The following is a 15,521-nucleotide window of genomic DNA, read 5'->3' on the forward strand; positions in this document are numbered from 1 at the left end:
CTTGTAGCCTTGAGATTGCTCATGCTTCCTCACAATTTGGTTTCTCAAGTCCTCAGACAGTTCTTTGGTCTTCTTTCTTTTCTCCATGCTCAATGTGGTACACACAAGGACACAGGACAGAGGTTAAGTCAACTTTACTCCATGTTAACTGGCTGCAAGTGTGATTTAGTTACTGCCAACACCTGTTAGGTGACACAGGTAAGTTACAGGTGCTGGTAATTACACCAATTACAGAAGCATCACAGGATTTTTCAAACAGTGCCAATACTTTTGTCCACCCCCTTTTTTAGGTTTGGTGTGGAATTGTATCCAATTTGGCTTTAGGACAATTCTTTTTGTGTTTTTTCATTGAAGACAAATTAAATGAAGATAATAATACCAAAGAATTTGTGATTGCAATCATTTTCAGGAAGAAACTGAGTATTATCTGACAGAATTGCAGGGGTGCCAATACTTTTGGCCACCACTGTATAGTTTGGTACACCTACACTAACTAGAAAGAAGCAAATCTCTCCCTGACACAGCAGCACCTCTCCCTACACTGTCTGATTCCGGAGTGATTGTGACGAGCATGGCGGTGCCAGGTCTGATATAGACCTGATGACACTGTGCGGCCAGCCAATCACTGTAATGCCACAACCACCATGGCTGCAGCATTACAGTGTGTGGCAGGCAATCCCTGCATGTTCATTGGCTCTGTAAAGAGCGCCAAACATGCAGGGAGGAGAGCAAGCTCCCGCCGAGCAACCCTGAAAATACTCGGCGAGCACTGAGCATCTCGAGTACTTGCGAGTATGTTCGCTCATCACTAGTGAGGACATCTCTCTGTGAACTTTATATGCCCTGAGAGGTTAGACTGAATAGACAATCCCTTTAAGGGTCATCTAGAGATTGATTGCCTTTAATTTTTTTTTAGTAGAAATCTTTTGTTCTTGTAAAGTTTTGTCCAATGAATGTGGCTATTACAGTGGATCTGAGACAGACAAGTATGACATTCTCGTTGCTCAATATGTGATGGGAGTAGGTAAATGTTTGTAACATACATAGTAACATAGTAACATAGTTTTTAAGGTTGAAGGAAGACTAAGTCCATCTAGTTCACCCCATAGCCTAACATGTTGATCCAGAGGAAGGCAAAAAAAAACCATGTGGCAAACACTAAGCTCCACATTGGGGAAAAAAATTCCTTCCCGACTCCATATGACAATCAGATGAGTTCCCTGGATCAACGCCCTATCAAGGAATCTAGTATATATAGCCTGTAATATTATACTTTTCAGGAAAGGCGTCCAGGCCCTTCTTACATGTTAGTAGTGAATCCCTCATTACACCATTATGCGGCAGAGAGCTCCATAGTCTCACTGCTCTTACAGTAAAGAATCCCCGTCTGTGATTATGATTAAACCTTCTTTCCTCCAGACGTAGAAGATGCCCCCTTGTCCCCGTCTCAGGCCTCAGAGTAAAAAGATCAGTAGAAAGGTCTTTGTACTGTCCCCTCATATACTTCTACATAGTAATAAGATCCCCCCTAAGCCTTCGTTTTTCCACAGTAAATAACCCCAAGTGTAATAACCTGTCTTGGTATTGCAGACCCCCCAGTCCTCTAATAACCTGTCTTGGTATTGCAGACCCCCCAGTCCTCTAATAACCTGTCTTGGCATTGCAGACCCGCCAGTCCTCTAATAACCTGTCTTGGTATTGCAGACCCCCCAGTCCTCTAATAACCTTGGTCGCTCTCCCCCTCACCCGCTCTAGTTCAGCTATGTCTTTCTTATGCACCGGAGACCAGAACTGTACACAGTATTCTAAGTGTGGTTGCACTAGTGACTTGTATAGAGGTAAAATTATCTTCTCCTCATGAGCATCTATGCCTCTTTTAATGCATCCCATTATTTTATTTGCCCTTGCAGCAGCTGCCTGACACTGGCCACTAAACGTGAGCTTGTCGTCCACCAATACACCCAGGCCTTTTTCAGTGACAGTTTTGCCCAGTGTTTTACAATTAAGCATATAATTATACATTTTATTTCCTCTGCCCAAGTGCATTACCTTACATTTATCCCCATTAAAGGTCATTTGCCATTTATCAGCCCAAGCTTCTAGTTTACATAGATCCTCCTGTAATATAAAATTGTCCTCCTCTGTATTGATTACCCTGCAGAGTTTAGTGTCATCTGCAAATATTGAAATACTACTCTGTATGCCCCCTACAAGGTCATTAATACATATGTTAAAAAGAAGCCGGCCCAATACTGACCCCTGTAGTACCCCACTGTTACCTGAGACCCAGTCTGAGTGTTTTCCATTAAAAAACACCCTAAGTTTCCTATCACTGAGCCAATTCTTAACCCACATACATATGTTTTCCCCTGTCCCCATTGTTCTCATTTTATGTATCAACCTTTTGTGTGGAACCATTTCAAAAGCTTTTGAAAAGTCCATATACACAACATCCGCTGCATTTCCTTGTTCCAGTCCAGAACTTGAAGGTGTCCTTTAATTCACCTTCTCATTTTCCTTTGTGAGTAACAAGAAGCTTGAAGTGTCTGGAAAGTGATGAGAGTTTCCACGTTCGGAGTTTCCACATTCAGAGTTTCCACATTCAGAGTTTCCACATTCAGAGTTTCCACATTCAGAGTTTCCACATTCAGAGTTTCCACATTCAGAGTTTCCACATTCAGAGTTTTCACATTCAGAGTTTTCACATTCAGAGTTTTCACATTCAGAGTTTCCACATTCAGAGTTTCCACATTCAGAGTTTTCACATTCAGAGTTTTCACTTTCAGAGTTTCTTCATTTACAGATTCCACGTTCAGAGTTTCCACATCACATTCAGAGTTTTCACATTCAGAGTTTTCACATTCAGAGTTTTCACATTCAGAGTTTTCACATTCAGAGTTTCCACATTCAGAGTTTTCACATTCAGAGTTTTCACATTCAGAGTTTTCACATTCAGAGTTTCCACATTCAGAGTTTTCACTTTCAGAGTTTCTTCATTTACAGATTCCACGTTCAGAGTTTCCACATTCAGAGTTTTCACATTCAGAGTTTTCACATTCAGAGTTTTCACATTCAGAGTTTTCACATTCAGAGTTTCCACATTCAGAGTTTCCACATTCAGAGTTTCCACATTCAGAGTTTTCACATTCAGAGTTTTCACTTTCAGAGTTTCTTCATTTACAGATTCCACGTTCAGAGCTTCCACATCGCATTCAGAGTTTCCACATTCAGAGTTTCCACATTCAGAGTTTCCACATTCAGAGTTTCCACATTCAGAGTTTTCACATTCAGAGTTTTCACATTCAGAGTTTTCACATTCAGAGTTTTCACATTCAGAGTTTTCACATTCAGAGTTTCCACATTCAGAGTTTCCACATTCAGAATTTTCACATTCAGAGTTTCCACATTCAGAGTTTTCACATTTAGAGTTTTCACTTTCAGAGTTTCTTCATTTACAGATTCCACGTTCAGAGTTTCCACATTCAGAGTTTTCACATTCAGAGTTTTCACATTCAGAGTTTCCACATTCAGAATTTTCACATTCAGAGTTTCCACATTCAGAGTTTTCACTTTCAGAGTTTCTTCATTTACAGATTCCACGTTCAGAGTTTCCACATCACATTCAGAGTTTCCACATTCAGAGTTTCCACATTCAGAGTTTCCACATTCAGAGTTTCCACATTCAGAGTTTCCACATTCAGAGTTTCCACATTCAGAGTTTCCACATTCAGAGTTTCCACATTCAGAGTTTCCACATTCAGAGTTTTCACATTCAGAGTTTTCACATTCGGAGTTTCCACATTCGGAGTTTCCACATTCGGAGTTTCCACATTCGGAGTTTCCACATTCGGAGTTTTCACATTCGGAGTTTTCACATTCGGAGTTTTCACATTCGGAGTTTTCACATTCGGAGTTTCCACATTCAGAGTTTCCACATTCGGAGTATACACATTCGGAGTATACACATTCGGAGTATACACATTCGGCGTATACACATTCGGCATATACACATTCAGAGTTTCCACATTCAGAGTTTCTACATTCAGAGTTTCTACATTCAGAGTTTCCATATTCAGAGTTTCCACATTCAGAGTTTTCACATTCAGAGTTTTCACATTCAGAGTTTTCACATTCAGAGTTTCCACATTCAGAGTTTCCACATTCAGAGTTTCTACATTTACATAGTTTGTAAAGCCGAATAAAGACTTGCGTCCATCAATTTCGACCTGTTAGTTCTGTAATTGCTAAAGTTGATCCAGAGGAGTGCAAAAACCCCAAATGATTTCGCCAATCTTCACCTGAGGAAAAATTCCCTCCCGACTCTGAAACCAGCAGTCAGAATAAATCCCTGTATCAACCTACTATTTTATTTTTAAGTATATGCTGAAATCTGCCTGGTATCTAGAAATGCATCCAGTCCCCGCTTGAACTGGTGTAGTGAATCTGACATTACCGTCTCCTCACTCAGTGAATTCCATATTCTCACTGCTCTTACCGTAAAGAACCCCTTCCTATGCTGGTGCTGAAACCTTTTCTCTTCCAGTCTTAGTGAATGCCCTCTTGTTACCGTAATATCCCTCCTTTTGAACAAATCCCGGGCAAGATCTCTATACTGTCCCCTAACATATTTGTACACATTTATTATGTCCCCCCTCAACCTTCTCTTTTCCAGGCTGAATAGTCCTAGTTTTGCCAACCTCTCTGGGTATTGCAGTCCCTCTATTCCCTTTATTAATTTTGTTGCCCTCCTTTGTACCTTTTCAAGCTCATTTATATCCTTTCTATATATTGGGGCCCATAACTGAGCACAGTATTCCAAGTGTGGTCTGACCAGTGCTTTGTACAGTGGAAGAACAATGTTCTCATCCTTTGCAGCTATACCTCTTCTGATACATCCCATTACTAGTGTTGAGCCACCCCCGTAGTGTTCGAGTTCGGTTCGGTTCGTCGAACACCCGTGTGTTCGCCGAACTGTTCGTCGAACTGTTCGTCGAACACCTTCGAACACCGTTAAAACCAATGGCAGGCAAACAAAAACACATAGAAACACATAGAAAACACCTTCAAAGAACTGCTCAGAAGACACAACTAACACATGGAAAAGTGACAAGTACATATAGTCATGCGAAAAGAAAAGAGGTGGAGGAGTAAAAGGAGGGGGAGACACAGATATAGGCATGTCATGCCCTTCTAAAATCCAAAAAGTGAGAAGCCGACACGGCCAGTCCGTTCCTGCCTGTGCCACCTCTGTGTCGCCGGGTTTGTGCCAGAGCCGCGGTGGACCCTGACGGCCAGCCCCCCTATCCCAATACTGGTGCCTGTCCGCCGGTGGGTCGAGGCCCCCCACGGTGAAGGGGGGGGGGGAGTAACATCTGCAGAAGAAAGACCATCTTCCAGCCAAACTAAGATGTCGACTTCTTTTCGTGGACAATGTGATACGATCCCATTCTTACGGACACGCCCATCGCTACAAATTCTAGATGAGGCACAAAAACAGCAGGTGCTTCAACGGATATCAAGTGCTCCTTCAAGTGGGCTCTCCATCACCTCAATTTCAACATCACAAATACTCCAGTCCTCAGAGGTGTCACCCCAATCGCACTTGCTTCCTCACAGCTCCCAAGTCTCCAGCTGCCCGTCTGAGTATGGGGTAACACAGATGGCTGAGTCTGCCCAGCTGTTTACTCATACTATAGCCTGGGAAACGGAGGTCTGCTCCAGAGCTTCTGTTAATCCAGATGAGGAAATGATCTGATCCGATGCCCAGAATCTTTATAAGTTGGATCCAGGACCAGATGAAGAAGGTTCTGAGCATAATGTAGACCCTTGTTCCCAAACTGTAACTCCTGTTGGTGGAGACAATGATGAAGACGATGATGAGACTCAAATACCTGATTGGAGCGACAACTTGACTTTTCGGTCAGGGCAGGAAGAGGTTGGCTCTGAGGGCGACGGGTGTGATAACACACAGGGTGATGATGACGAGGTTGGAGATCCCACTTACTGTCAACCCACAATCAGACAGTCGATGAGGTCAGCAGAGGAGGTGGAGGAGGATGTGACTAGCCCTGGGGATGGGGATGACTCGGTACCCGGGCATTTGCCTGGCCTTGGGGATGTCGCGGTGGTCGGCTCCCTGGCCCGTACCCTGGGGTCTCTCTTTAAAAGGGTGGATAATTGTTAATTTTATAAGAGTTCATGACGCCACCTGTGGTATCTGGTGACAAGCACCAGCGCTGCAGCAGTCCACTGAGGCCGGTGATAAGGCAGCTCGATGGTATAGCTCCCCACAGGTGGAGCTAGGTCTCAGGGCAGCGTATGCAGGGGGAATGCAGGACAGGCGAGACCCAGCTGGGTCAGAGCAAGAACGGGAACGGACACAGTAGTCACTTCAGTACCTTTTACTGGTGGAAATTCAGGCACATCCCGGAGCACTGTAGGGTGAAGGATGCATATCAGGATCCTCCCCAATGAGCGGGTGTAGGGCCTCCTGTTTCTTGCCTCTGCGTAGTAAGTTTCTGACCTGCCTGGAGCTAGGCCTAACTTTGTCTCTGTCCTGCGCTGGCTGACCTTGTGGTAGGGCCTTCTCTTGGAGTTCACGCTCCCAGTATGCGGGGCCTAAGCGTCTCCTGGCTCTGTTACATATCAGCACCTTAGCGATCCTGGGACTTGTAGTTCTCCAGGGATTCCGGTTATGCCTTACTGGGTCATAGAGATACCGGTAAGCTCGGATCCTGTGTCCAGTAAATGCTTCGGGGTGAGCTGGTTAAGCTCCTCTGCCCCTTATGTACTAACTCGCCACTCGCCTTCGGCCTACTCGGGCCCTCACTAGGCTATACACACTAACGGCAGCTTGCCGCGCTTCACTGATCTTACGGCACCGGCACACCTTAAGCTCTATCTGGGCTCCCTGAATCTAGCAAGCAGGAGCCTCGTGCTCCACTGCTGAACTATTAACTGCGTTCTCTAGACTAGACTGAGCTCCACTGCAGACTGACCTCTCTTAGGCTTCTCTACTGCAGGAACTCTTCAGAGGAACTGAACTGCCTAGCTCCACCTTCCCTATTTATATCCCTAACGGGCTCCCTCTGCTGGTCTGAGGTGGAAGGTGGAGATGTGTGAATGTTTATGGGGGCCTCTTGTGGAGGATTCCATCAATGCACTCTTCTAGGATCTGTGATACCAAGCGCAGCGGGGCATCACAGATGCTATTGACGACGAGGTTAGGTTGCGCCTTCCTGAACAGAGACGGAGTACTGGAAGCACGTCAACAACTGCATCCTCAACCACAACTCTGCCTCTGACCACAAGTCGTAGTGGCTCTTCAGGTCACATGGGCTCTAAGCCTTGCATAGCCTGGGCATTTATTCAGATCGATAAAGATGACCCAACTCGTGTTATCTGTAATATTTGTCAGCAAAAGCTAAGTAGAGGCCAAAAAATACATAGTTTGAGTACTTCATGCATGTACCCTCACATGGATATGAAGCATAAGTTGCAGTGGGAAGCTCACTGTGCTACAATGCGGCCTAGCCGGCTGGGCCAACCACCGTCTGCCCCATCTTGTGCATCCGCGGCCTCTTCATCCTCTGTGACTGGGGGGACAGCAGTCACACATGTTTTTGGACGCAGACCTGCCACCTCTTTACCCGCAACAGCCAGTGTGATTGGCAGGTCGTCAGTTCATTGGGAAGTGGAAACAACTGCTAGTGTTGAGCGCTCTCCGACATCGAGAGCACCACCTTTGGATCAAGGCAACCTAACATGTCCGCCTGCATCTTCCTCACAGACCGGCAGTTGCCGGGGACACCCTACTCAACACCGTCTAAGCACAACAGCCAGCCCTCGGTCCCTCAGATGTGGAAAAGTAAAAGACCATTTCCTCCTAGCCATGAGAAAGCTAAGAGGTTGAATTTCACCATCTGCAAGCTGTTGGCTACAGAAATGCTGCCTTTCCACCTGGAGGACACAGAGGATTTTCAAGACCTTATGTCCGTCGCAGTGCCCCAGTACCAGATGCCCAGTCGGCACTACTTCTCAAAGAAAGGTGTGCCTGCGCTCCACTAGCATGTCGCACACAACATCACCGCTTCTTTGAGAAACTCTGTGTGTGACAGGGTGCACTTCACCACAGACACTTGGACGAGAAGGCATGGACAGGAGCGTTACATGTCGCTGACTGGGCACTGGGTAACTATGGTGACAGCAGGACAAGGGGCTGCTGTCCAAGTCTTACCGTCCCCACGAGTTGTGTGTTAATCCTCTTTATCTTGAACTTCCTCCACTGCATCTGCCTCCTCAACCTCCTCTCGGTCCTCCACCTGCACCCAAAGCCTGTCTGGTAATGCCACCTGCTTTCTAACTGCGCAGAAGGAATCCTGCACACCTCCTTACTATGCTGGCAGCAGGGCTCAACGCATCAGTGTTTACTTTGAAATGTCTGGGAAATGTGAGTCACACAGCTGAGGAGTTTTGGTCAGCTCTGGAGACCCAGTTTCATGAAAGGTTGTCTCCACTGGACCTGCAACCAGGGAAGGCCATGTGCGACAATGCTGCAAACCTGGGTGCGGCACTTCGCCGGGGCAATGTCACACACGTGCCTTGTATGGCTCACGTGTTGAACCTGGTTGTCCAGCAATTTTTAGCCCACTATCCCGGACTAGATGGCCTTCAGCAGAGTGCACGGTCGCTGTGTGCTCACTTCCGCCGTTCGCATCCCGCAGTTCAACGACTTACATCTCTACAGAAGTCGTTGGGCCTGCCAGTTCACCGGCTGAAATGCGATGTGCCGACACGGTGGAATTCAACTCTGCACATGTTGCAGCGACTGTGGCAGCACCGACAAGCCCTGGTGCAATACGTTCTGACGTATAGCCTGGGCCAACGAGATCCAGAGGTGGGGCAAATCACGCTGGAGGAGTGGTCTCAGATCAGGGACCTATGCACCCTTCTGCACAGTCTTGAAATGGCGACGAAGATGTTTAGTGCTGACGATGCCATTATTAGCATGACTATTACGGTGATTTACATGCTGGAGCACATGTTAAACAGAATTCGGAGTCAGGTGGTGGGACAAGAGGAGGTGGAGGAAGTAGAGGAGGAGTCGTATGCGGAAGGGATAACATCTCCAAGGTCCAGACGGTTGGCAGCACCAAGGCGGCAGGCATGGGAGGGTGGGGGAGAGGGATTAACCAGGGCGCATGGTAGCAGCCAAACTGTTGAGGAAGGTGCAGGAGCCGAGGAAGAAGTGGAGGACGAACTGGCAATGGGCATGGAAGACTCATCAGATGAGGGAGACCTTGATCACATTTCTGTTGTGCGAGGTTGGAGGGAGAGGGCAGAGGAAGGAAGCATGATTCTTACCTCGCTACCAACACAACAAGGACTTGGTCCTTCTGGATGCGCAAGACACATGAGTGCCTTCTTGCTGCACTACCTGCAACATGACCCCCGGATTGTCAGAATTCGAAGTAATCCCGACTACTGGGTTGCCACACTCTTAAATCCCCGGTACAAAAGTATATTTGCCGAAATAATTCCTGCCATAAAAAGGTATTGACGAATGCAGGAATATCTGTTGCAGAATCTTACATGTGCTTTTCCACAAAACACCAGTGGTGCACGTAGTGAATCTCACAGTTCTAACTTGCCAACGGTGGGACTGTCGAGTCTTCATTAGTGTTGAGCCACCCCCGTAGTGTTCGAGTTCGGTTCGGTTCGTCGAACACCCGTGTGTTCGCCGAACTGTTCGTCGAACTGTTCGTCGAACACCTTCGAACACCGTTAAAAACAATGGCAGGCAAACAAAAACACATAGAAACACATAGAAAACACCTTCAAAGGTGTCCAAAATCTGACAAACTGCTCAGAAGACATAACTAACACATGGAAAAGTGACAAGTACATATAGTCATGCGAAAATAAAAGAGGTGGAGGAGTAAAAGGAGGGGGAGACACAGATATAGGCATGTCATGCCCTTCTAAAATCCAAAAAGTGAGAAGCCGACACGGCCAGTCCGCTCCTGCCCGTGCCACCTCCGTGTCGCCGGGTTTGTGCCAGAGCCGCGGTGAACCCTGACGGCCAGCCCCCCTCTCCCAATACTGGTGCCTGTCCGCTGGTGGGTCGAGCGAGCCCCCCTGTGGTGGAGGCAGCTCTAAGCTTTTTAATTTAAATTGTCTCTCTAATTTGAATGAATACACTTTAAATCCATTTACAAGGATCTATTGGAGGGCAAGTCTCATGCCAGCAGCCGCGTAATTCCAGCTCCAGTAGCGTCCACTAAAGCTGCTGCAGTTAAAAAGCTTTTATAAGGATCGAGCTCGGCTGTCCACCGCAAGGCATCCTACTGCCAGTCCCAGCCCCTATGCCTTGGGGTGCCTCCTGATGCTCTTCACTAAGTATCCCATGGTCCCGAATCATTTCCTTTGAAAAAATTAAGTGTCTAAACTACAGGTGGTGTAGCTTGCTTAACAGCCGGGATAATCCGCTGACTAGCAGACACTGCTACTAGGCACAAAGTATTTCCTGGGCTAGATGCAGTTAAAAATTTGTAATTAGATACTCTCGTTGGATGCTGAGAAAGCATTCCATAGAGTCTCCTGGCACGCCATATATGATTCTCTTAAAAAGCTTGGGGTAGGGGTCTAGGGGACCCTTTTATAGCCAAAATCACGGCCCTGTATCGCAATACGTAACCTAGGCTGAAGATAAATGGAACTGTAGCACCCTGAGGGCTCGGTTGCTACAGACGTATTGCACCTCACCCAGAGGTGTGATATCTCACTCTCAGGTAAGGATGGAGTGTGGATCAGGACCCGACACCTGCATGCATTACACCACATTGCCGTGGGGCAGGGCGACCAATATGCCCCTGAGATGGGCACGACAGTCCCTGTCCCTGGCTGGAGTGGGGGGAGGGAACACTGAGGAAGGGGAACCCTGTAGTGCAGGAGCAGGGAGGAAGCAGTTCCTGGGTGCATTGAGAAGGGAGTATAAAAGGTGGGCACCATCTTAGTTCAGTGCAGAGAAGTCTGAGCAGAAGTGGAAGGGAGCAGGGGCTCTGCATGAGCTCTGCTCCGGAGGCGGGCCTAGTAACAGAGGCTCAGGCCTGGAAGAGGGAGAAGGAAGGAAGAGGAGCGGAGAAGGCTCCAGGAACGAGGAATGAAGGGATCCCAGGGGTGCGGACGGGCGAGTCGCCACCGCACGCCCGAATCCACCTGCGTGGAGGGGTCAGGCCAAAGGGGGAGACCGGTCCCCGAACTAGTGGAGGCAGGAAACGACCCTCAGCTAGAAACCGGAGGCTCTGACATTTTATGTGGCGCAGCCCCTCGCTACACCCGCTAGGAAGGCACCACATAGGGTCAGGGAAACTGGCGCCAAGTTTACCAAGAGGAGGCCCGAGGCAGCCGGACAGAAGTGTTGGTAAGAAAGGCCAGACAAAGGACACACAAAGGCGGTCCTGTGAAGTGCTCCAAAGTTATCTGGGAGTTGTCTGAGCCCCTCACCTGGTGAGCACAGTACGACGTGGGCAGCCGTTACCTGCAGACGTGGTCTGGATAATAAGAACTGTGAGTAAAGGCCCTGGACTGCATCACTGACTCCGTGTCGTTACTGCTGCTGCCCTGCACCATCACCCCCATCCTCCGCATACACTGCCCTGAGGCTATACTCCTCCCGTGGGGAGTTATGCTACGCTCTGCTGCACCCACAACACCAGCCTCAGCGGTCTGCCCTGGAGCGGCGGTTCACTCTGACCGCAATCCACGGGTGGCGTAGTCGGACATTTAAACATCAAAACCACATAAATAGTTCCGCCACTGGTTTGACCGCCCTGAGCCACGGAACCGGGTTGCCGCCACGGAGACTACAACCACCAGCATCCACCAAAAAGGGTCCGGCTCCGGGTGTCCCAAGGCCCAGGGGGCGCGTCAGAACATTTTCATCACCTTTCACAATCACCAATGGGACAAGGCAGGGATGTTCTCTGTCCCCTCTCTTATACATCCTAGTGACGGAGCACCTGCTCTCATCAATTCGCCATAGCCCCAATATTAGGTGGATTGAGGTGGGAGGCACCGAGTACAAGTGCTCTCTATTTGCTGATGATGTCCTAGTATATATCACTCAATCACATATATCCATCCATGCTGTTATGGCTGAAATAGATCACTTTGTTACATGGTCAAATTTTAAAATCAATGCAGCGAAGTCTGAGGCCCTCGATGTCTCCCTCCCCAAATCCATATAGGATTCCATCCAGTCCAACTTTCCCTTTGCCTGTCCCTCACAGGGTATCAAATACTTAGGAATTCCTATTCATAGAGACCTCTCCCATCTATGTTATCTTAATTTTGGGCCCTTTATTGAACAACTCCATACAGACCACGGTTGGCAAGTTAGAACTGTAAGATTCACTACGTGAACCGTTGGTGTTTTGTGGAAAAGCACATGTACACTGCGTTCCAAATTATTATGCAAAAAGTGTTTAGGAGTGATAAGGGAAGAATTTGTTTGTTTGTCAGTTAAACTCATTGATGGTGATGTGTGTCAGGGCTCTTTATATCACTGTAAGCAATTGCAGACACCTGTGCTAATTAGTTTGGCAGGTGTGTCCAATGAAAGGCAAGACTACTTAAGAAAGCTGTCTCACATTATTAAGCAGCCTACATTTTCTGCCAAAATGGGAAAGAAAAAGGATGTGTCGGCTGCTGAGAAGCAACAAATTGTGGAGTGTTTAGGTCAAGGCATGACTACAATCAACATTGTGCGATGATCAGGATGAAGTGTCTTGGCAATCAAGAAGTATGTAGCTGATTCACAGTACACACGTGTGCGTGCTGATAAGGGCAAATTGAGGACTCTTTCCTACAGGCAATTACGTCAGGTTGAAAGAGCAGCGGCAAAAAAGCCTTGTCATAGCAGCAGACAAGTTTTTGAAGCTGCTGGTGCCTCCAACGTCCCCCGAACAACAAGATGCAGGGTCCTTCAGAGGTTTGCAGCTGTGCATACGCCATCCTGTCGACTAGAGATGAGCGTTGTTCTACTCGAACTGTTCGCCAATCTCAAATTCGAGCTGTTTTGGGCGGTGTTCGAGCCGTTTGGCGAACACGAACAATTTGAGAAAAATTCGGCTGTTCGAGGTTATGTTCGATAACTGTTCGTGCACCAAAATCATAACTGGATTTTTTCTCAGTAATGATGAAAATTAATGTTAATACGCAGTTTGAGTGTACAGCGGGGTTGGGGGAGGGGCAGCGGATGGATCTCTGCAGGAACAATGAAGATCTCCATTTTTTTTTCTCTTTCCCGCATTTGCAGTGGGGAGGTGCAATCTGTCAGCCTATCAGCAGCGCACACACGGAGCGAAGTGCTTTTTTTCACACAAGCAAGGGCATGTGTCATTGGCAGTGTATGTCACATGTCCTTGCCCTATAAGACCAAGCCATTTTCCCCGTCGCCACCATTTTCTCACTGCTGCAGCTGCGTGTTAGACGGCACCGCTGTTGCTGTGTGCGCTATACCTTGTTAATTTCAAGCCAATTTTCGCACAAATATACAGATAGCTTGGGAGTAGGGAATAGTTGTGATTGCAGTCCTTTTAAGGACTAGGTTACAGCATTTCCTACCACTTTTATCAGGGAGGTCTGTGCTCTTAAATAGATAGGTTGTGGGAGTAAAGACTAATTGTAATTGGAGTCCTTTTCAGGACTAGGTTACATGAGTTCCTATCAGTTTTTGCCAGGCAGGTCTGTGCCAGTGCTGTGCAAGTTTTTTTCACAGCATTTGGCTGAATCTAGCAAAGCTAATCCTTTTTGGCCTATTGCAGAGTGTGTTAGTCAGTGGAGTAGCCTATCTGTGTTGCAAGATATAACACCTGTGTATAGAATACCAATTTTTTTACTGCACCTAGTGAAGTAAAATCTTTAGGGCATAGCATCATTCTATTAGTCCATCTTTACTGACCTCCATCAGGTTGCAAACTGAAAATAATTTTTTTCTGCATCTAGCTCTGAAAAAATATTTGGGCTTCTAGCAGTGTGTGGGACTTGGTCTATTAGTCCATCTATACTGACCTCCATCAGGTTGCAAATTAAAAATAATTTTTTTCTGCATCTAGCTCTGAAAAAATATTTGGCCTTCTAGCAGTGTGTGGGACTTGTTCTATTAGTCCATCTATACTGACCTCCATCAGGTTACAAATTGAATATAATTTTTTTCTGCATCTAACCCAGCCAATAGTTTTGGCCTAATACCACAGTTTGGCCACTCAGCTCTGCTCGGTTCCCATCCATTGTTTTTTTGTGCAAACAACTCCAGAGTTGTGAATTAGTTAACCACCAAAATGAGTGGAAAAAGGCCTGCTGCTGGTGGAAAGGGGAATAGGCGTGTTGGGAAGGGGAAAAAAGGTTGTGTCCGTGGGGTAGGTGTTAAAGCAACAGTAACATCTGCAGAAGAAAGACCATCTTCCAGCCAAACTAAAATGTCTACTTCTTTTAACGGACAATGTGATAAGATCCCTTTCTTACGGCCACGCCAATCGCTACAAATTCCAGATGAGGCACAAAAACAGCAGGTGCTTCAACGGATATCAAGTGCTCCTTTAAGTGGGCTATCCTCCACATCAACTTCAACATCACAAATACTCCAGTCCTCAAAGGTGTCACCCAAATCGCACTTGCTTCCTCACAGCTCCCAAATCTCCAGCTGCCCGTCTGAGTATGAGGTAGAACAGATGGTTGAGTCTGCAGAGCTGTTTACTCATACTATAGCCTGGGAATCAGAGGTCGACTCCAGCGCTTCTGTGAATCCAGACGAGGAAATGATCTGCACTGATGCCCAGAATCTTTATGAGTCGGATCCAGGACCAGACACAGAAGGTTCTGACCATAATGTAGACCCTCATTCCCAAACTGTAACTCCTGTTGGTGGAGACAATGAGGAAGACGATGATAAGACTCAAATACCTGATTGGAGCGACAACTTTAGTTTTTTGTCAGGGCAGGAACAGGTTGGCTCTGAGGACGACGGGTGTGATAACGCACAGGGTGATGATGATGAGGTCGGAGATCCCACTTACTGTCAACCCACAGTCAGCCAAGAGATGAGGTCAGCAGAGGAGGTGGAGGAAGATGCTAGTGACGACGAGGTCAGGTTGCGCCTTCCTGGACAGAGACGTAGTACTGGAAGCACGTCAACAACTGCATCCTCAAACACAACTCTGCCTCTCACCACAAGTCGTGGTGGCTCTTCAGGTCGCATGGGTGCTAAGCCTTGCATAGCCTGGGCATTTTTTCAGATCGATAAAGATGACCCAACTCGTGTTATCTGTAACATTTGTCAGCAAAAGCTAAGTAGAGGCCAAAAAATACATAGTTTGAGTACTTCATGCATGAACCGGCACATGGACATGAAGCATAAGTTGCAGTGGGAAGCTCAGTGTGCTACAATGCGGCCTAGCCGGCCGGGCCAATCACCGTCTGCCATATCTTGTGCATCCGCGGCCTCTTCATCCTCTGTGACT

This window comes from Phyllobates terribilis, unplaced genomic scaffold (genome assembly GCF_046119375.1).
Source record: "Phyllobates terribilis strain yellow unplaced genomic scaffold, ASM4611937v1 Scaffold_7__3_contigs__length_470593459, whole genome shotgun sequence".
NCBI lineage: Eukaryota > Metazoa > Chordata > Amphibia > Anura > Dendrobatidae > Phyllobates > Phyllobates terribilis.